Source organism: Magnolia sinica, chromosome 4 (assembly GCF_029962835.1).
Source record: "Magnolia sinica isolate HGM2019 chromosome 4, MsV1, whole genome shotgun sequence".
Lineage (NCBI taxonomy): Eukaryota > Viridiplantae > Streptophyta > Magnoliopsida > Magnoliales > Magnoliaceae > Magnolia > Magnolia sinica.
In genome coordinates this window covers 65,897,658-65,917,560 of record NC_080576.1, presented here as the reverse complement: position 1 = coordinate 65,917,560, position 19,903 = coordinate 65,897,658, and positions in this window count along the sequence as shown.

Here is a 19,903-nt window from a genome sequence, read left to right as displayed (position 1 = left end):
ATATTTGTTTAACTTGTGAACCGAGAAAGAAATTCAGCTCACCTACCATGCTCATTTCGAATTCTGATTTCATCAGTTCAGCAAATTCTTGAGCAATAGCTTCACATGTGGAACCAAATATAATATCATTTACATAAATTTGGGCAATAAGTAAGGCATTCCCGGTCTTCTTTATGAATAACATTTTATCAACACTCCCTTTACAAAACTGGTGATTGAGTAGAAATTGAGTTAAGCGCTCATTCCATGCTCGGTGTGCTTGTTTGAGACTGTAGAGAGCTTTGCTTAACCGGTATACATGTTGAGGATATTTAGGATCCAGAAATCCTTTTGGTTGTTCTATATATACTTCTTCCTCAAGAATACCATTGAGAAAAGCACTCTTCACATCCATTTGAAATAGTTTAAACTTCAAAGCACATGCAATGGACATGAGACTCGGAATGGACTTGAGATGAGCTACGGGGGCAAATGTTTCATTAAAATTTATGCCCTTGATTTGAGAATATCCTTGTGTTAGGAGTCTTGCCTTATTCCTTACTATATTCCCAGATTCATCAGATTTATTTTTGAAGATGCATTTGGTTCTAATAATGTTTGTGTCTTTTGGTTTGGAAACTAGATGTCACACCTCATTTCTTATAAATTGTTGTAGTTCTTCTTGCATGGCTGTAATCCGGAATTCATCTTGTAGTGCTTCTACAACCTTCTTTGGTTCGATATTTGAGGTGAAGCAGAGATGAGTATAAATACCCTCAAGTTGTCGTCGAGTTTTACACCTTCATTAGGATCTCTAATGATTTGATTTGGAGGATGATCCTTAATGAAGGGTATATTACTAGACGACTGAGGATCAGGAGAGGAGATGGATTTGTCATTAGATTTGTTTGTTATACAAGGTTCCACATCATCCTCTATTTCAATTGAAGGACCATTATCGTCATGAGGTTGGTCATCAACAACCACATTGATAAATTCTTGAATAGTGAGTGTCCTTAAATTGTATACTCTATAAGCGCGACTGTTCGGTGAGTATCTAAGAAAAATGCCGTCGTTGCTTTTAGAGTCAAATTTGCCTAGGTATTCTCTGTCTCTAAGTATATAACACTTGCTACCAAAGACATGAAAATACTTGATACTAGGCAGTTTTTCACACCAAACTCATAAGGAGTTTTGTTTAATCCTGCTTTGAGATACCCTCGATTTACTATGTAGTAGACAGCTTCAGCCCAGAAACTTTTATCCATGTTTTTGCCATTAAGTATAACTGAGCCCATTTCTTGCAATACCTGGTTCTTTCTTTCCACTACTTCATTTTGTTGTGGTGTTTTGGGGGCTGAGAATTCATGTTGAATTTCATTTTGATCACAGAATTTTTGGAATCTCTCATTCTCAAAATCCCCAAAATGATCACTCCTTATTCTTTTGATATAATATCCCTTTTCATTCTGGAGTTGTTTAGTCATTTTCAGGAATTCATCAAAAGTATCAGATTTCTCCCAAAGAAAAGCGACCCAAGTAAATTTGAAGAAATCATCTACCACTACCAGGAAGTATCTCTTCTTGCCATGACTCTCAACCTTGGAGGGACCCACTAGATCCATATTGTATGACCTGTATCCTAGTCTGTACCATTCCATAGGCTTCCACGGTCCTCCTGGTCGAATTTTGGTGACCCGCAATCTATTTTCGGCATTTGCACGCAGCCCTGAGTCGTGTCCCGTATTCCAGAGTCGACTCGACCCGAGACTTGTACCCTAGTGGTTGCGCCGTCGCCGAGATTTCGACACCGCGGCTCGCGTGCCGAGGTGATACCTGGGCAGGAGATGTGGACCCGCGTTCAGTTCGACGAAAATGCCACACGTTGCAAATACCAAGCGAATCTCTACAACACGTCACATCAACCCATCAATCAAATGTCAAGTACAACACTCATCCCCAAGTACAACCACCCCTCCCTAAAGTTAACTTTCTCTTATAACAAGCTACACATCCATCACTCATCACCCACTCACACCCATCACTCACCCATCCCTCTCTCTTTCACCTCTCTCTCTCTCTCATTACTCCTAAGTAACCCCATGAGAACTCTCAACGTCCAAGCTAGCTCCATGAGAGAGTTTTGTGTGACCCACTCCCTACCACTCAATCCAACCCTTCAAAGCCGATTGTAACCGTTAAAATCCACCCCTTGGAGTTCTAGATCGCATGGATGGAAAGAGGAGTCTGAGAAGATCAAAGGTGAATGATCTAACCGTCGATTTGTTATTTGAGGACCCACATATGGTGGGATCCATATTGATGTATGCTTTGTATTTAGGGAGGGCCCATAGTGGCGGGGTCCCTCCCCTTCTTGCCGATCTCTCACTCTCTCCTTCCTTGTTGATGTGGCCCACCTATTTTGTACATGTGTGATTCATACTGTCCATCCATTGGGCCAGCCCCACTGCCTCATCTGGATGAAGGGAAATCACAAATATTAGCCTGATCTTGGCTCGGGTGGGCCACCACGTGGACCCACCTGATATTCGTGTTGCATCAGACCGTCTAGACACTGGAGTGTGGACGGAGAGAAAACACAAATTTCAGTTTGAATGGTGGGCCACCACGTGGACCCACCTGATGCACGTATTACATCCAAACTGTCCAGACGTTGGGGTCTGGATGGAGGGAAAACACAGATGTCAGCTTGGTGCTGACCTGGTGGGCCCCACACGTGCGGACCCACCTCTTGTATGCGTTTCATCCGTGCTGTCCTCCACACCATCCACTGTCCATCCCGGGATGGTGGGACCCACCCTGATGACTCTGTTTCAATCCACACCGTCTAGTCCCTGGACGGTGGGATACCGTGACGTATGTGTTTCTTCCTAGTCATCTAGGTCTTAAGACTCGCATGACGTTTGTGTTATATCCAGACCGTCCATCTGGGACTGATCATGAGGTCTGTGTTATGTACAGACCATCCATCTGAGGACCTTATCATGAGGTGTTGTTATATCCAAACCGTCCATCCATTGCTGGTGGGTCCCACACGTGTGGACCCACCAGATGTAGGTATTATATATCTAAACCGTTCATCTGCTGGGGGTACACAGCAGTTGCTGTGATTGACGTCAACAACTTCTGTGGCCCCATCTCATGAGGTATATGTTATATCAAAACCATCCATTACGTGGGGCTTGAACGAAGTGAAGACACAAATATCAGCTTGACCTGTGGGCCCCACCATGATTTATCTGTGGTGACCACACCGTCCAGTGGTTGGATGTGGGACCCACATGGTACAGACGTTTTACCCGGGCCGTCCGTTCAGGACGTTAGGCACTGGATGTTGTAGCATTTAAAAAAAACTAATATAATAATAATATATATAGTATGTGGTGGGCCCCACGTGGGGCCCACTTGTTGTGGTAGAAGATTGGCTAGTGTATGATTACACTAGCTATGTATAGCTACTGTAGCCACGACAGCAAATTCTATGGGCCCCGCCTAATGTACATGTTGTATATCTTGACCGTCCATTTGGATGGGACCAACCAGACGTACATGATTCATCCAAACCGTCCAGCTATCTGGACAGTGGATACCACTGTGATGTATGGTCTTATTTGCACCGTCCATCCATTAGTTAGGACAGGTAGGAGCTTTGAGTAACCACCATGATGTATGTTTTGATCCACACCATCTGTCCATTGTGGATCCACCTTTGATGTGTTTTAGACCCAAGCCGTCCCACCTATTTTGCCATGTGGGCCACACTATGATGTATTTATTTCATCCACACCATCCAGATGTGCTAGACGGTGCTGGATAATGTTCGGATAGTGTTGAAGTACATGGACAATGTTTGTACAGTGCTGATCACATTAGTGAGCCATGTACCCTTATGACAATGATACACATGTTGCACCTGCCACTATCGAAATGATTTTAGATGTTATCCAAGCTCTCACCGTCCATTAGGACGTAGGACCCACTTTGATGTATATATATATATATATATATATATATGTTATATATTCACACCGTCCATTCATGTGGCCCCCACGTGATGTACATGTTCAATCGGAGCTCCATGTGATGTGGCCCACTTTGATGTACATGAAGCCCATGAGTAAGGCCCATTGTGATATATCTAAGGCCCATGAGTTGTGGCCCATCGTGATATATTTGAGGCTCAGTTATGAGGCCCATAGTGATGTATATGCGATACAGATATGAGGCCCATTATGATGTATTTGTGGCTTATTTGGCGAGGCCCACATTGATGTATATATGGCCCACGTGAGGAGGCCCACTGTGATGTGTTCGTGACTTGTGGCGAGGCCTGACATGATGTATATGAGAGGCCCATGTGATGTATTTGAGGCCCAGGTGCAGGGCCCACCTGTTGTGTATTTGAGGCCCGTGTGATGAGGCCCATGTGATGTATTTGAGGCCCGGTGTAGGGCCCACTAGTTGTGTATTCAAGGCCCGATGTGATGTGTGATTTTGCCATGATGAATGAAATGACGTTTATGTGGGCCACTCCTTGGGAGCAATGTTGGTTAAATGTCCACATCAATGTGAGATGATGGTTAAATGTCCACATTGTGACCTTTCCTTAGGCCCTTTATTAAGCCAATTGTCGAGGCCGATTCCCGAGGCCAATTTCAATTATCGAGGCCGATTGTCGAGACCCATATGATGTATATGCGGCCCGTAGTTGAGGCCCATTGTGATATGTATTCAGCCCATGTTTGAGGCCCAATATGATGTATATTAGGCCTATGTGATGAGGCCCATTGTAGTGCATTTGAGGGCCAGGTGATGGAGTCCATTGTGATGTATCTTAGGCCAATGGGAGAGGGCCATTGCGATGTATATTAAGCCCTTGAGTGCGGCCCATGGTGTAGTATATTAGGCCCTTTGTAAGGCCAGGGGTCCACTATATGTTAGGCTCTATGTGGGCCATTCCTTGGGGCAATGTTGGTTAAATGTCTACATTATCGAGGTCGATTGTTGATGTCAATTATTGATACCGATTATGAGTATTGACATCATAACATCATGATATATGCCCATACGCATCATCCACATGTTTGTTATGAGATGTGATTGACCATTGCATATGTCATTGGGCAGGATATTATGAGACTCCCTGATAGGCGGATGTTATCTCACATGAGCGCACGGTATGCGCAGGGTTGTTGCATGACTAGAATGTATGACTCATGCATCTTACATTGTGTGTTGTGATTACTGTACGCCCTAGCAACATCAGGGCTGTAGCCTCCACAGGCATATCGTGGATGGCCAAATAGGACACCGAAAATGTTTGGTTCTAGCATCGGACTGCACAAATGGCCCTGGGTGAAAATCCCTAAACCCTCTTGGTGTCAGAGGATGCCCCAACGTCGAAACGAGTGGATATATATGAGCAAATGAGGGCCGTATACTGTAGGCTGCGTCTCCCACTATGTCATGGTCGGTTGGGAGGGGGTGTGATCATACCCGCTTGAGTGAAGGGGCAATATCTAGGTTGAGTTTGACCAGCTTGAGGAATGGGTCTGCTATCGACGAGCTGGGCCTAATATTGGCAGGTGGATAGTGAGGTCTCTTTCACTTCCTAGTTGTGCGCTCGGATAGGGGCGGCAAGCTGGCATAGAGTATAATAGACTCCGGCAATGATCCCAGAGAGGAACTATACTAATACATGGACTTATCGAGTAGGAGTTACATACTCATTCATTCATCCATTCACTATCCACTCTGGCTGATAGTGCACAACTGTTTGTTGTGTACCGTCATAATGACAAGGATTTCGGTTAGGGCGCACGACTAACCTGTGATCAGGAGTTTACCACATTAAGTTTGACTATCTAAATTTAGGTATGAGACTGGTTTGGATAGAATTCCCTTGTGATGGACCCCATAACTTGCAATACTACGTACTATCATCTTGACTTTACACTCCAGCATAGTCATTCCACTTGCACCACATATTGCATATTGCATTACATCCTTGGCATATGGCATTCTGGGTTGCTATGTTTTTGCATTTATATGACCTAGATGAGGTTAATATTATTCATAGCTTTTCAGAATTGCATACTGTATTGCATCCTCCATATCTGATATTTGGTTCATTATGTTTCTAATTACATAGCCGATTTGCATTACTTTCTTAGTATATGACATTGGCTTGCTATGTCCTTTTTCATCTTATATCCTGGATGAGGTTGATGATATCTTTATGGACTTATCAGTATTTCTGCTTACTCTGATATCGTATGATTTATGATTTTACCAGTATTTCTAATATTGTATGATTATGGCATTATATTGAATACTTGACACTTACTTTATGCACACACTTATACCACCCTCTAACCTTTCTATAAGCTTATGCACGATAGATGCGTGCAGGTGGCGTTAGGTTGCAGCAAAGTTGAGTATGGAGCGTGCAACCGTCTTTTGGAGTTTGATTTTGACATATGTACTTTCCTTTCAACATTGTATTCAAATGTTTATATTAGTGGATATGTGATGATGTTGCCTTTGTGATTTGGGCAAACTTGTGGTTATGCTTCTTATGAGGTAAATGGACGTTAAAAAATCCTCCTTGTAGGATCCCAGGATCGGAACCTGGCATATGGGCGCTGGGAGCAGAGAATGGGGTACTATGGATGCTGTCGGCACTGGGTTCAGTGATCTGGATTCTTGTGAATTCGATTTTCGGATTTGGGGCTTGACAGAAGTTGGTATCACAACATAACTTGGAGAATACCTGAAGATAACATCACATATCTACTGATAGTTACCATTTACTCTATAATTGTTGAGAACTTAGAATGATTAGATCTCCGAGTTAGAATAACTTCGAGATTTTCTGATATAGCTCCCTACTATTGAGATTACGAGGCTGCATAGTATTCCAGTTTCGATCATCTCTGATCCAGGGTCTGAGGTTCAGTAGGATTACCATAGTGTTGATGATGCATCTTGGGAGGGTAAGGTTGAGATTAGAGAGTGCTATCTTCATCCTTTTGTAGAATGATTGAGCCTTGATACTTGATGATGTTTCCTCTTCCCTTGTCTATTTTGTAAATTTCAAGGATAAAATTTTTATTAGGAGGGGAGAGCTGTAAGACCTGTATCCGAGCATGTACCGTTCCATAGGCTTCCGCGGTCCTCCAGGTCAAATTCTGGTGACCTGGGATCTGTTTTCGACATTTGTGCATAGCCCTGAGTCATGTCCCATATTCCAGAGTCGGCTCAACCCAAGACTTATACCCTAGCGACCGCACTGTCAACAAGGTTTCGACGTCGCATCTCGCGCCGAGGCAATACCTGGGCCAGGAGATGTGGACTCGTGTTCGATTCCATGAAAATGCTGCGCATTGTAAATACTGAGGGAATCTTTAAGACACGTCACATCAACCCATCAATCAAATGTCAAGTACAACACCTATCTCCACGTACAACCACCCCTCCCCAAAGTCAACTTTCTCTTACAACAAAGTATACACCATCACCCATCACCCATCTCACACCCATCCCTCTCTCTCTCTTTCACCTCTCTCTCCTCATCTCTCTCTCTCATTACTCCCAAGCAACCCCGTGAGAACTCCCAAGGTCCGAGCTAGCTCTATGAGAGAGCTTTGTGTGACCCACTCCCTACCACTCAATCCAACCCTTCAAAGTCGATCTCAGCCGTTAAAATCCACCCCTTGGAACTTTAGATCGCATTGATGGAAGGAGTCCGAGAAGATCAAAGGTGGGTGATCTAACCATCGATTTTGTTATTTGAGGGCCCACATATGGTGGGACCCATCTTGATGTATGCTTTGTATTTAGGGAGGGCCCATAGTGGCGGGGTCCCTCCCCTTCTTGCCGATCTCTCTCTCTCTCTCTCCTTCCTTGTTGATGTGGCCCACCTATTTTGTACATGTGTGATTTAGACTATCCATCCATTGGGCCAGCCCCACTGCCTCATCTGGATGAAGGGAAATCACAAATATCAGCTTGATCTTGGCTCGGGTGGGCCACCATGTGGACCCTCTTGATATTTGTGTTGCATCAGACCGTCCAGACACTGGAGTGTGGACGGAGAGAAAACACAAATTTCAGTTTGAATGGTGGGCCACCACGTTGACTCACCTGATGCACGTATTGCATCCAAACCGTCCAGACGTTGGGGTCTGGATGGAGGGAAAACACAAATGTCAGCTTGGTGCTGACCTGGTGGGCCCCACACGTGCGGACCCACCTGTTGTATGCATTTCATCCGTGCTGTCCTCCACACAATCCACCGTCCATCCCAGGACGGTGGGACCCACCTTGATGAATCTGTTTCTGTCACGCCCTAAACTCGAAAAATGGGCTCACAAAATACCTAATCGCAAAATCCGGTGTTGACAGCCTTCGTAGTATCCCATTCTCAGCTCCCAGCGTACATACGCCAGATTTCGATCCTGGGATCCTATAAGGAGGATTTTTCGACGTACATTTATCTCGTAATAAGCATAACCACAAGATTACCTGAATCACAAAGGCAACATCATCATCACATATCCACTAATATAATCATTTGAGTACAACGCTGAAAGGGAAATACATAAATCGAAAATCAAGCTTCAGAAGACCGCTGCACGCTCCAAGCTTAAAGCTGCTTTGACCTAACACCACCTGCAGCATCTATCGTGCATAAGCTTATAGAAAGCTTAGTGGGCGGTGAAAGTGTGTGCACAAGGTAAGTGACAAGTAAGCAATATCTGAGTAATCAGAGTAAGCGGAAATACTAACAAGCCCATAAATCATACAATATCAGAAATATTGGCAAGTTCATGAATCATACGATATCAGAGTAAACGAAAACATACTAGTAAGTCCATGAATGCTATCAGCCGTACCAAGGCTATGCGATGCAAGAAAATAATAAGCCAATATCAAATACTGAGGATGCAATGCAATATGCGGTGCGATTGAAATGACCAAGCTGGAGTGAAGTCGGGATGATGGTACGTAGTATCGTAGGCTATAGGGTCCATCACAAGGGAATTCTATCCAAAATAGTTCCATACCTAAATTTGGATAGTCAGACACAATGTGGTAAACTCCGGATCTCAGGTTGGTCGCGGGCCCAACTGAAATCTCGGTCATGCGAAGGTACTTGTAACAAATAGTTGTGAACCACCAGCCTGAGTGGATAGTGAATGAATAAATGAATGAGTATGCAATTCCTGCTCAATAAGTCCACATATCAGTACGGTTCTTCTCTGAAAAATCACTGGGGTCTATTACACTCCAAACCAGAAAGCCGCCCCATCGCACGCAACAAGGTGAGTGGAAGAGACCTCACTATCCACCTGCCAATATCGGGCCCGGCTCGTCGATAGCGGACCCATTCCTCGAGCTGGTCAGACTCAACCTAGCATTACCCCCTCCTCTCGGGTAGGTTAGGCCGTACCCCCTTCCAACCGACCACAACATAGTGGGAGACGCAGCCTAACGGTATATGACCCTCATGCGCTCATGCATCCACTTGGTCTAAACATTGGAGCAATCTCTGGAACCAAGAGGGTTTAGGGACTTTCACCCAAGGATATTTATAGCACCCTATGTAGAACAGATTTTCGGTGTCCATCTGGCCATCCACGAAAAATATGTGAAGGCTACGGCCCTAATGTCGCTAGGGCGTACGGTGGTCTTGTCACACAATACGAGATGCATTGAGTCACACAGTCCAATCATGCATCAATCCTGCGCATATCGTGCGCTCATGTGGGGCAACTCCGCCTATCAGGGAGCCCCATGAACAACCTGCCCTATGACATATGCAATGGTCAATCACATCTCATAACAAATATGCAGATAATGCATATGGGCATGTATTATGATGTTATGTTGTCAAATAATCATAATTGGTATTAATGACCGGCCGCGATAATCGGCATCGACATTCGGCCTCGACAACGTGGACATTTAACCAACATTGCCCCCGAGGGGTGGCCCACATAGGGTCAAACATATAGTGGACTCATGACATCACAAAGGGCCTGATAACAACATCATGGGCCTCCCTCAAGAGCTTAATACACATCACGATGGGCCTTTCACATGGGCCTAACATACATCATAATGGGCTCTGTCGCCTGGCCCTTAAATGCATCATAATGGGCCTCATCACATAGGCCTCGATAATCGGCCTAGACAATTAAAATTGGCCTTGACAAATGAAATCGGCTTCAACAATCAAAATCGACACTCGAAATCGGCCCTGATACTTGGCCTCGATAATCGGAATCGGCCTATACAATCGGCCTCGATACTCGACCTCGACAATAGGAAACGGCCTCGACAATCACAATCAGCCTCGATACTCGGCCTCGACAATCGAAATTGGCCTATACATTCGGCCTCAACTAATCAGAATCGGAATCAGCCTCAATAATTAGAATCAGCCTATATAATCGGTCTCGAAAAATCAGAATCGGCCTCGACAAATCAGAATCAGAATCGGCCTCGATACTCGGCCGAATAAGGCCTAAGGAAAGTTCACAATGTGGATATTAAACCATCATTGCCTATCAATGTGGTCATTTGACCAACATTACTCCCAAGGAGTGGCCCACATAGAGCCATACATATAGTGGCCCATTGCCTCACATAAGGGCCTAATATACATCGTCATATGCCTCACTCAAGGGCCTCACATAAGGGCCTCACTCATGGGCCACAAATGTATCACAATGGGCTACGCCCATGGGCCTTGAATACACCAAGTGGGTTGCATCAATGGATCGCACTAATGGGCCTCGAATACACAATAAGCGGGCCCTACAGATGGGTCTCATATGCATTAAATAGGCTACATATCTGGGCCTCGAATACATCAAATGGGCCGTATCAGCAAGCCATAAATACACAACAGGTGGGCCCCGCTCATGGGCCAAAGTTACATCATGATGGGCCTCATGGATGGGCTGCAAATATACCACATTGGGCCTTACATATGGGCCTCGAATATACACTACAAGTGGGCCTCAAATATACATTACAGGTGGGCCCTATCACATGGCCGGGCGGTGTGGATGAATCACATCCATCAAGGTGGGACCGATGTGGACATAAGATACATACATCATGGTGGAGTCCTCATCACCGTTCAAACACTTCCAGCACCGTCCAAATCATTTGGACGATGTGGATGAACTAATGCATTGGGGTAGCATAACACCATCCAAACTGCCTAGCACAGATGCACAGCGTGAATACGATACAAGTATCAAGGTGGTGTCCTATAGTGGGACGGCTTGGATAAATCCCATACGTCATGGTGGGGTCCACACGTGTGGCCCACCAGATGAAATGGACGGACGGTTTGGATTTCTCATGTCTAGGTCCCACCGTCCAGAGCATATGGACGGTGAGGATATAGGCCACATACAGTAAGGTGGGTTCCCACCATATATAATATACATATGTATAATTTATTATATAATATATTAATACCATCTAAAAGCCAGATGTACACATATTATATTATATATATGATATAAACAACACCTGTAGCCTACCACGTCCAGCGACCACTGTACATTTGGATTGGATGGTGTGGACGCAAGACACATGCATCACGGCGGGGTCCACATGATCTAATGATGTCACTGGCTGGGATGGCCCACCGTCCAGACGATGGATGGCATAGATAGAATAGATACATCACGGTGGCCCCCACCTGTCATCTGAAAATGGCTGGACGGTGTGGGATAAGAACAGATACATCATGGTGGTATCCCACCGTCCAGATGATGGACGGCTGGGATAAAACACTTACATCACACGTGGGCTTCACATGTGTGGATACACCCATACATCATAGGAGGGCCCACCGTCTAGAAACAGATGGATGGTGGATGTTGAATAAATACATCAAGGTGAGTCCCACCTGGCCACACGTGTCACACATGTGGGATAGGTCCCACATCTAAAACAGGTGGACGGTGTGTTGTAACACATATCACGGTGGTTCCCATCTCTGCACCGTCCATACATGGACGCTATGGATATTAGCATGCATATATCAATGTGGGTCCCATCCCACATGTGTGGGGTGGGCCACGTCTCTTATCAAAACGGACGGTCAGAGTGGATGGAAACAGATACATCACAGTCGGTCCCACAGCACTTGCTGTGTTAATACGGCAGCTGTATGGTGGGTTCCACCGTCCTTAGATGGACGGTGGATAAAACACATATCAAGATGGGCCCTACATGCTGCTGGAGGGTACGAGTACAACACCTATATCAAGGTGGGGTCCAAAGAATCGCTGGACGGTTCGGATGAGACACATCCATCAAAGTGGGGTCCATGCAGATGGACGGTGTGGATCAAACCCACCTAGCCGCTGACGCAATACAGCGGCAATATGGCTGGTGCGTGAGGGATCCCAGCTAATCCACTCCTCATCAGGTGAGTCCCACATGGGGCCCACTATAATATTATATTATATTTTAATATATATAGAGAAAGAGGGAGAGAGGCTTCAACATCCAGCGTCCTATCTGGACGGACGACTTGGAGGAAACACAATTATCAGTGGGGCCCACGGTTGCTGATGCAATAAAGCAGTTACATGGCTGCGTGGGTCCCACCATCTCACTCCGTGGATGGTGAGGATCAACATCAAGGTGGGCCCCAAAATGGGAAAGAGATAGAGAGAGAGATCAGTAAGAAGGGGAGGGACCCCGCCACTATGGGCCCTCCTTAGATACAGAGCATACATCAAGATGGGTCTCACCCTATGTGGTCCCTCAAATAACAAAATTGATGGTTAGATCACCCACTGATTGGCCTTCTTCTTGGTCCGATGGAATGCCAAACTCCTTGCCTTCAACTTTAATGGAAGATGATGGACATTGGATGGTTGGATGGGGGAGATGGGGGGTAAGAAGTGGGCCACACAAAGCTCTCTCATGGAGCTCTCATGTATGGATGGTTGCTTGCTTGAAAAAAATGAGGAAAAATGAGAGAGAGAGAAGATGGGATGTAAAGAGAGAGGGATGTGTGTGAGTGATGGGTGATGTGTACTTGACATGTAAGGAATGGGTTTGTAAGAGAGAGAGTTGACTTTAGAGGAGGGGTGGTTGTACTTGACATGATGTGGTGATCAATGTGATTGATTTAACATGTTCTCTCTAGGATTTTGCAACTACGCGATGTTTCCTCGAACTGAATGCGAGTCTACATCTCTTGGCCCAGGTATCGCCTCGGTGCGTGAGACGCGCCGTTGGAACCGCGGTAATGATGCGGTCGCAATGATACAAGTCTCGGGTTGAGCCGACTCCGAAATATGGGATACGACTCAGGGTCACGCGCAACTGTCGATTATAGGGCGCGAGTTGTTGGAATTTGACCATGAGGACCACAGAAGCTTACAGAACGGTACGAGCTAGGATACGGGTCTTACAGTTTCAATCCACACCATCCAGTCCCTGGACGGTGGGATACCGTGACGTATGTGTTTCTTTCTAGCCGTCTAGGTCTTAGGACCCACCAGACGTTTGTGTTATATCCAGACCTCCATCTGGGACTGATCATCAGGTTTGTGTTATGTATAGACTGTCCATCTGAGGACCTTATCATGAGGTGTTGTTATATCCAAACTGTCCATCCATTGCTGGTGGGTCCCACACGTGTGGACCCACCAGATGTAGGTATTGTATATCTAAACCGTTCATCTGCTGGGGGTACACAGCGGTTGCTGTGATTGACGTCAGCAACTTCTGTGGCCCCATCTCATGAGGTATGGGTTATATCAAAACCGTCCATTATGTGGGCCTAGATGAAGTGAAGACACAAATATCAGCTTGACTTGTGGGCCCCACCATGCTCTATGTGTGGTGTCCACCCCGTCCAGTGGTTGGACGTGGGACCCACATGGTACAGATGTTTTACCCGGCCCATCCGTTCAGGACGTTGGGCACTGGATGCCGTAGCATTTTTAAAAAAACTAATATAATAATAATATATATAGTATGTGGTGGGCCCCACGTGGGACCCACCTGTTGTGGTAGAAGATCGGTTGGTGTACGATTACACTAGCTATGTATAGCTGCTGTAGCCACAACAACAAATTCTATGGGCCCCGCCTAATGTACATGTTGTATATCTTGACCGTCCATTTGGATGAGACTAACCAGACCTACATAATTCATCCACACCATCCAGCTATCTGGACGGTGGATACCACTGTGATGTTTGGTCTTATTTACACCGTCCATCCACTTAGTTGGGATGGGTAGGAGCTTTGAGTAACCACCATGATGTATGTTTTGATCCACACCATCCGTCCATTGTGGATCCACCTTTGATGTGTTTTAGATCCAAGCCGTCCACCTGTTTTGCCATATGGGCCACACCGTGATGTATTTATTTCATCCACAGCGTCCAGATGTGCTGGACAGTGCTGGACAATGTTTGGATAGTGTTGAAGTATATGGACAATGTTTGTACAGTGCTGATCACATTAGTGAGCCATGTACCCTTATGACAGTGATACACATGTTGCACCTACCATTATTGAAATGATTTTAGATGTAATCCAAGCTCCCACCGTCCATCAGGACGTAGGACCCACCGTGATATACATATATATATGTTATATATTCACATCATCCATTCATGTGGCCCCCACGTGATGTACATGTTCGATTTGAGCTCCATGTCATGTGGCGCACTTTGATGTACATGAAGCCCGTGAGTAAGGCCCATTGTGATATATCTAAGCCCATGAGTTATGGCCCATCGTGATATATTTGAGGCTCAGTTATGAGGCCCATAGTGATGTATATGCGGTACAGATATGAGGCCCATTATGATGTATTTGTGGCCCATTTGGCGAAGCCCACATTGATATATATATATATATGGCCCACGTGAAGAGGTCCACTGTGATGTGTTCGTGACCTTTGGCGAGGCTCGACAAGATATATATGAGAGGCCCATGTGATGTATTTGAGGCCCAGGTGCAGGGCCCACCTTTTGTGTATTTGAGGCCCGTGTGATTAGGCGCATGTGATGTATTTGAGGCCCAGTGTAGGACCACCTGTTGTGTATTCAAGGCTCGATGTGATGTGTGATTTTGCCATGATGAATGTTATGACATTTATGTGGGCCACTCCTTAGGAGCAATGTTGGTTAAATGTCCACGTCAATGAGCGATGATGGTAAAATGTCCACATTGTGACCTTTCCTTAGGCCCTTTGTTAGGCCAATTGTCGAGGCCGATTCCGATTTGTCGAGGCCGATTCAGATTGTCGAGGCCGATTCCGAGGCTAATTTCGATTACCGAGGCTGATTGTCGTGACACATATGATGTATATGCGGCCCGTAGTTAAGGCCCATTGTGATGTATATTCCGCCCGTGTTTGAGGCCCAATGTGATGTGTATTAGGCCTATGTGATGAGGCTCATTGTGGTGCATTTGAGGGCCAGGCGATGGAGCCCATTGTGATGTGTCTTAGGCCCATGGGAGAGGCCCTTTGTAATGTGTATTAAGCCCCTGAGTAGGGCCCATGGTGTTGTATATTAGGTCCTTTGTGAGGCCAGGGGTCCACTATATGTTAAGCTCTATGTGGGCCATTCCTTAGGGCAATGTTGGTTAAATGTTTACATTGTCAAGGCCGATTATTAATGTCGATTATTGATGCCGATTATGAGTATTGACAACATAACATCATGATATATGCCCATACGCATCATCCGCATGTTTGTTATGAGATGTGGTTGACTATTGTATATATCATTGGGCAGGATGTTTTGAGACTCCCTGATAGGCAGAGGTTATCTCACATGAGCGCACGGTATGCGCAGGGTTGATGCATGACTAGATTATATGACTCATGCATCTTGCATTGTGTATTGTGATTACTATATGCCCTAGTGATATCAGGGTCGTAGCCTCCACAAGCATATCGTGGATCACCAAATGGGACACCGAAAATATTTGGTTCGAGCATCGGGCTGCCATAGATGGCCCTGAGTGAAAATCCCTAAACCCTCTTGGTACTAGAGGATGCCCCAACGTCTAGACCGAGTGGATATATATGAGCGCATGAGGGCCGTATACTGTAGGCTACGTTTTCCACTGTATCGTGGTCGGTTGGGAGGGGGTGTGACCTTACCCGCCTAAATGAGGGGGCGATGTCGAGGTTGAGTTTGACTAGCTTGAGGAATGGGTCCACTATCGACGAGCCGGGCTCAATATTGGTAGGCGGATAGTGAGGTTTCTTCCACTTACCCAGTTATGCGCTCGGATAGGGGCGGCAAGCTGGCGTAGAGTGTAATAGACCCCGGTGATGATCCTAGAGAGGAACCGTACTGATACATGGACTTATTGAGCAGGAGGTGCATACTCATTTATTCATCCATTCACTATGCACTCAGGCTGATAGTGCACAACTATTTGTTGTGTACCGTCATAATAGCAAGGATTTCGGTTGGGGCGCGTGACTAACCTGAGATTAAGAGTTTACCACATTGAGTTCGACTATCCAAATTTAAGTATGGGACTGGTTTGGATGGAAGTCTCTTGTGATGGACTCCATAGCCTGCGATACTACGTACTATTATCCTGACTTCACACTCTAGCATAGTCATTCCATTTGCACCACATATTACATATTGCATTACATCCTCGGCATATGGCATTCTGAGTTGCTATGTTTCTGCATTTATATGACCTAGATGAGGTTGATAGTATTCGTAGCTTTTCAGAATTGCATATTGTATTGCATCCTCCATATCTGATATCTGGTTCATTATGTTTTCGATTACATAGCCGATTTGCATTACTTTCTTAGTATATGACATTGGCTTGCTATGTCCTTTTTCATCTTATATCCTGGATGAGGTTGATGATATCTTTATGGACTTATCAGTATTTCTGCTTACTCTGATATCATATGATTTATGATTTTACCAGTATTTTCGATATTGTATGATTATAGCATTATATTGAATACTTGGCACTTACGTTGTGCACACACTTATACCACCCTCTAACCTTTCTATAAGCTTATGCATGATAGATGCGTGCAGGTAGAGTTAGGTTGTAGCAGAGTCGAGCATAGAGCGTGCAACGGTCTTCTGGAGTTTGATTTTGACATACGTACTTTCCTTTCAGCATTATTTTCAAATGTTTATATTAGTGGATATGTGATGATGTTGCCTTTGTGATTTGGGTAAACTTGTGGTTATGCTTCTTTCGAGATAAACGGATGTTGAAAAATCCTCCTTATAGGATCCCAGGATCGGAACCTGGCATATGGGCACTGGGAGCTGAGAATGAGGTACTACGGAGGCTGTCGGCACTGGGTTCGGCGATCGGGATTCCTGTGAATCCGATTTCTGAATTTGGGGCGTGACACATATGTAGCAAGTCAATTGCTTTTAAAGTTGTTATGGTTGTTGCCTTTTTGTGTCCAACTTTAATTTGTTTGCCCTTAAGATAATCACCACATACAATCTTCTCTTTCTTTTTAATCATAGGTAGTCCTCTCACCAAGTTTTTTTTTTTTTTAATATAGCTTAGCCAAATTCCTATAGTGTACATGTCCAAGTCTTTTATGTCATAGCTTGGACTCGGTATCTAAGGCCATGTGGCATCTCATGGATGGGGTACTGTCTCCTTTGTTATCTATCACATAACAATTATCATTAGTGCGAAGACCTTTCATGATAAGCTTTCCTTTGAGATTTGAGATATTGCACATATCTTTAGAGATTGAGACAGAGTGTTCTTTGTCGCAAATTTGGAAAATACTTAGAAGGTTGTGTTTTAATCCTTCTACACAAAGAACATTCTCAATTTTAGGCAACCCTAGCTCCTCTATTGTACCCCATCCAATTATTTTAGCTGAGCTCCCATCTCCAAATGTGACCGACCCACCATCAAATTCTGAATAATCACAAAATTGGGTCCGATCACCAATCATATGTCTGGAGCAACCACTATCGAGATACCATTTTAAACTATTTCCTGCTTTTAGTGCGGTATGAATTACAAGGCAATTATTCTTATTTTTTATTACCCATTTGTTTATCATCTTCTTTGGAGAGGATGTTTTCTTTTGTTTTTCTCCTCGAGGTTGATAAACAAGGAATTCTTTGAATTATTTGGGTTGAATCGTATTTTCTAATTTAGTTGAGATACTTACTTTAGTAACTCCTCCATCCTTTCAATCATGTTGGGTGGAGTTCCCTTTGCTGCATTTCCGATGGTTTTGAATTTTTCAGCATGTTCCAATCGGAAGGTGTTTCTTGTGTTGCTGCTTGATGCAACACATTTAGTCATAGGTGACGCAAGAGAAGGACTTGACCTTTCTTATTTTTAATGTTTATTCCCATTCTTAGAAGTCTTTCTAGTCTTTCATTACTATGGGAAAACTTGTGACTTAGTTCAACTGAATGTTTAGATCTTTCTACATCTATTTTTGGTTTATGGTTTTTAATATTTAGATGTGAGTTATCTGATTTTAGTTTTTTATTTTCATATTCTAATTCATTTATATGTTTATTCAGTTCTGTAATTTCTGAAATCTGACTTGTCGTTGTCCTTTCAAGCTTGTCATTGTTGGCATGATATGTTGAAGATCATTGATCCGATGAGTATTAATATCCAGTGCTTTATCAAGATCTTTTTGCAATTGTCTGCTTTTGTTTTCAGCAATGCTAAGCCTTTTAAGAACATTGATGTTATGGAAATAGAGTGGATCATAGGCATCATGTATATTTTCTTCTTCTTCTACTTCCGAGATAAGTGTTTCATACTCACTTATCTTCTTAGTGTTAATTAACACTTCTCCCTCTCTGTTAGTCATAGTTCTAACTTCAGTTTAAGGATCTCTCTCTAGGTTGTTAAACCCTTTAAGAGAAACCCACTCTGATACCAATTGAAATTGTGATGGAACCGCTACTACTGAAGTATGAAGTATGACTAAGTATCCTGGGGGGGGGGGGGGGGGGGGTGGGCGAGGGGGAATAGGACTTTTTCAAAATTTGTTATCTTTTAACAACCTATGCCTAACTTTTAAAACAAGGAAGTAAGGCAAAGTAACTATATGGCTTCCAAGCCAATAGAGGGTCCAATTCACATAGGCTTATACAAGATTCATGTGTAAAATTAAAGCCTATAAGGATAGTGTGTATTGTATGTGGGATGTGACTTTTATCAATACTTATATATTAACTAAATCATGTATCATTGTGAACATATGATGAACATAAGCATAATTAGATAAATGTACTCAAAACAATCCTAAACATAATAATGTATAGTGGTTCGGCTACTTTCCTACTCCACTCCCGGCAGACGCACTTTCTTCTAGAGTGTACCAGATTTTATTATCCAATGGTTTTAAATCAGGTTAACCATGAACCTTCACAACTTACACAAGGTTAAGCTAGGACACCTACACAAGGTTCCAAGATGCCTACACAACGTGACATATCCTACCTAAGGACACAACACTGGGAGCCTACACAAGGCACAACCTATGTAAGGCTACACATCCTACATAAGGACACAACGTATTCTTCCATCGGAGGCCTATAACTAGGACTTGGCGAGTTTGATACTCAAACTTTGAATCTCAATCTACACAAGAAACGGGCTTCAAACACATTGGATTCTAAATACATACAAAGTAAGTTGGTGAGTCCCGTTCTCGTGCAATGTGAAGATCTTCGATGATGACAAAGAATCTTCAGCTCCCTTGAGCTGCAACCTGTTGATGATGCTTTTGTGAAGGCTCTGAGGTTTAGGGTTTTGATCTTCTCTATTAAATGATAAGATTTAAATCAATAGAGAAGGGAAGGTTCCCATGAGCTAAGCATTCACGAATTCCAAAGATA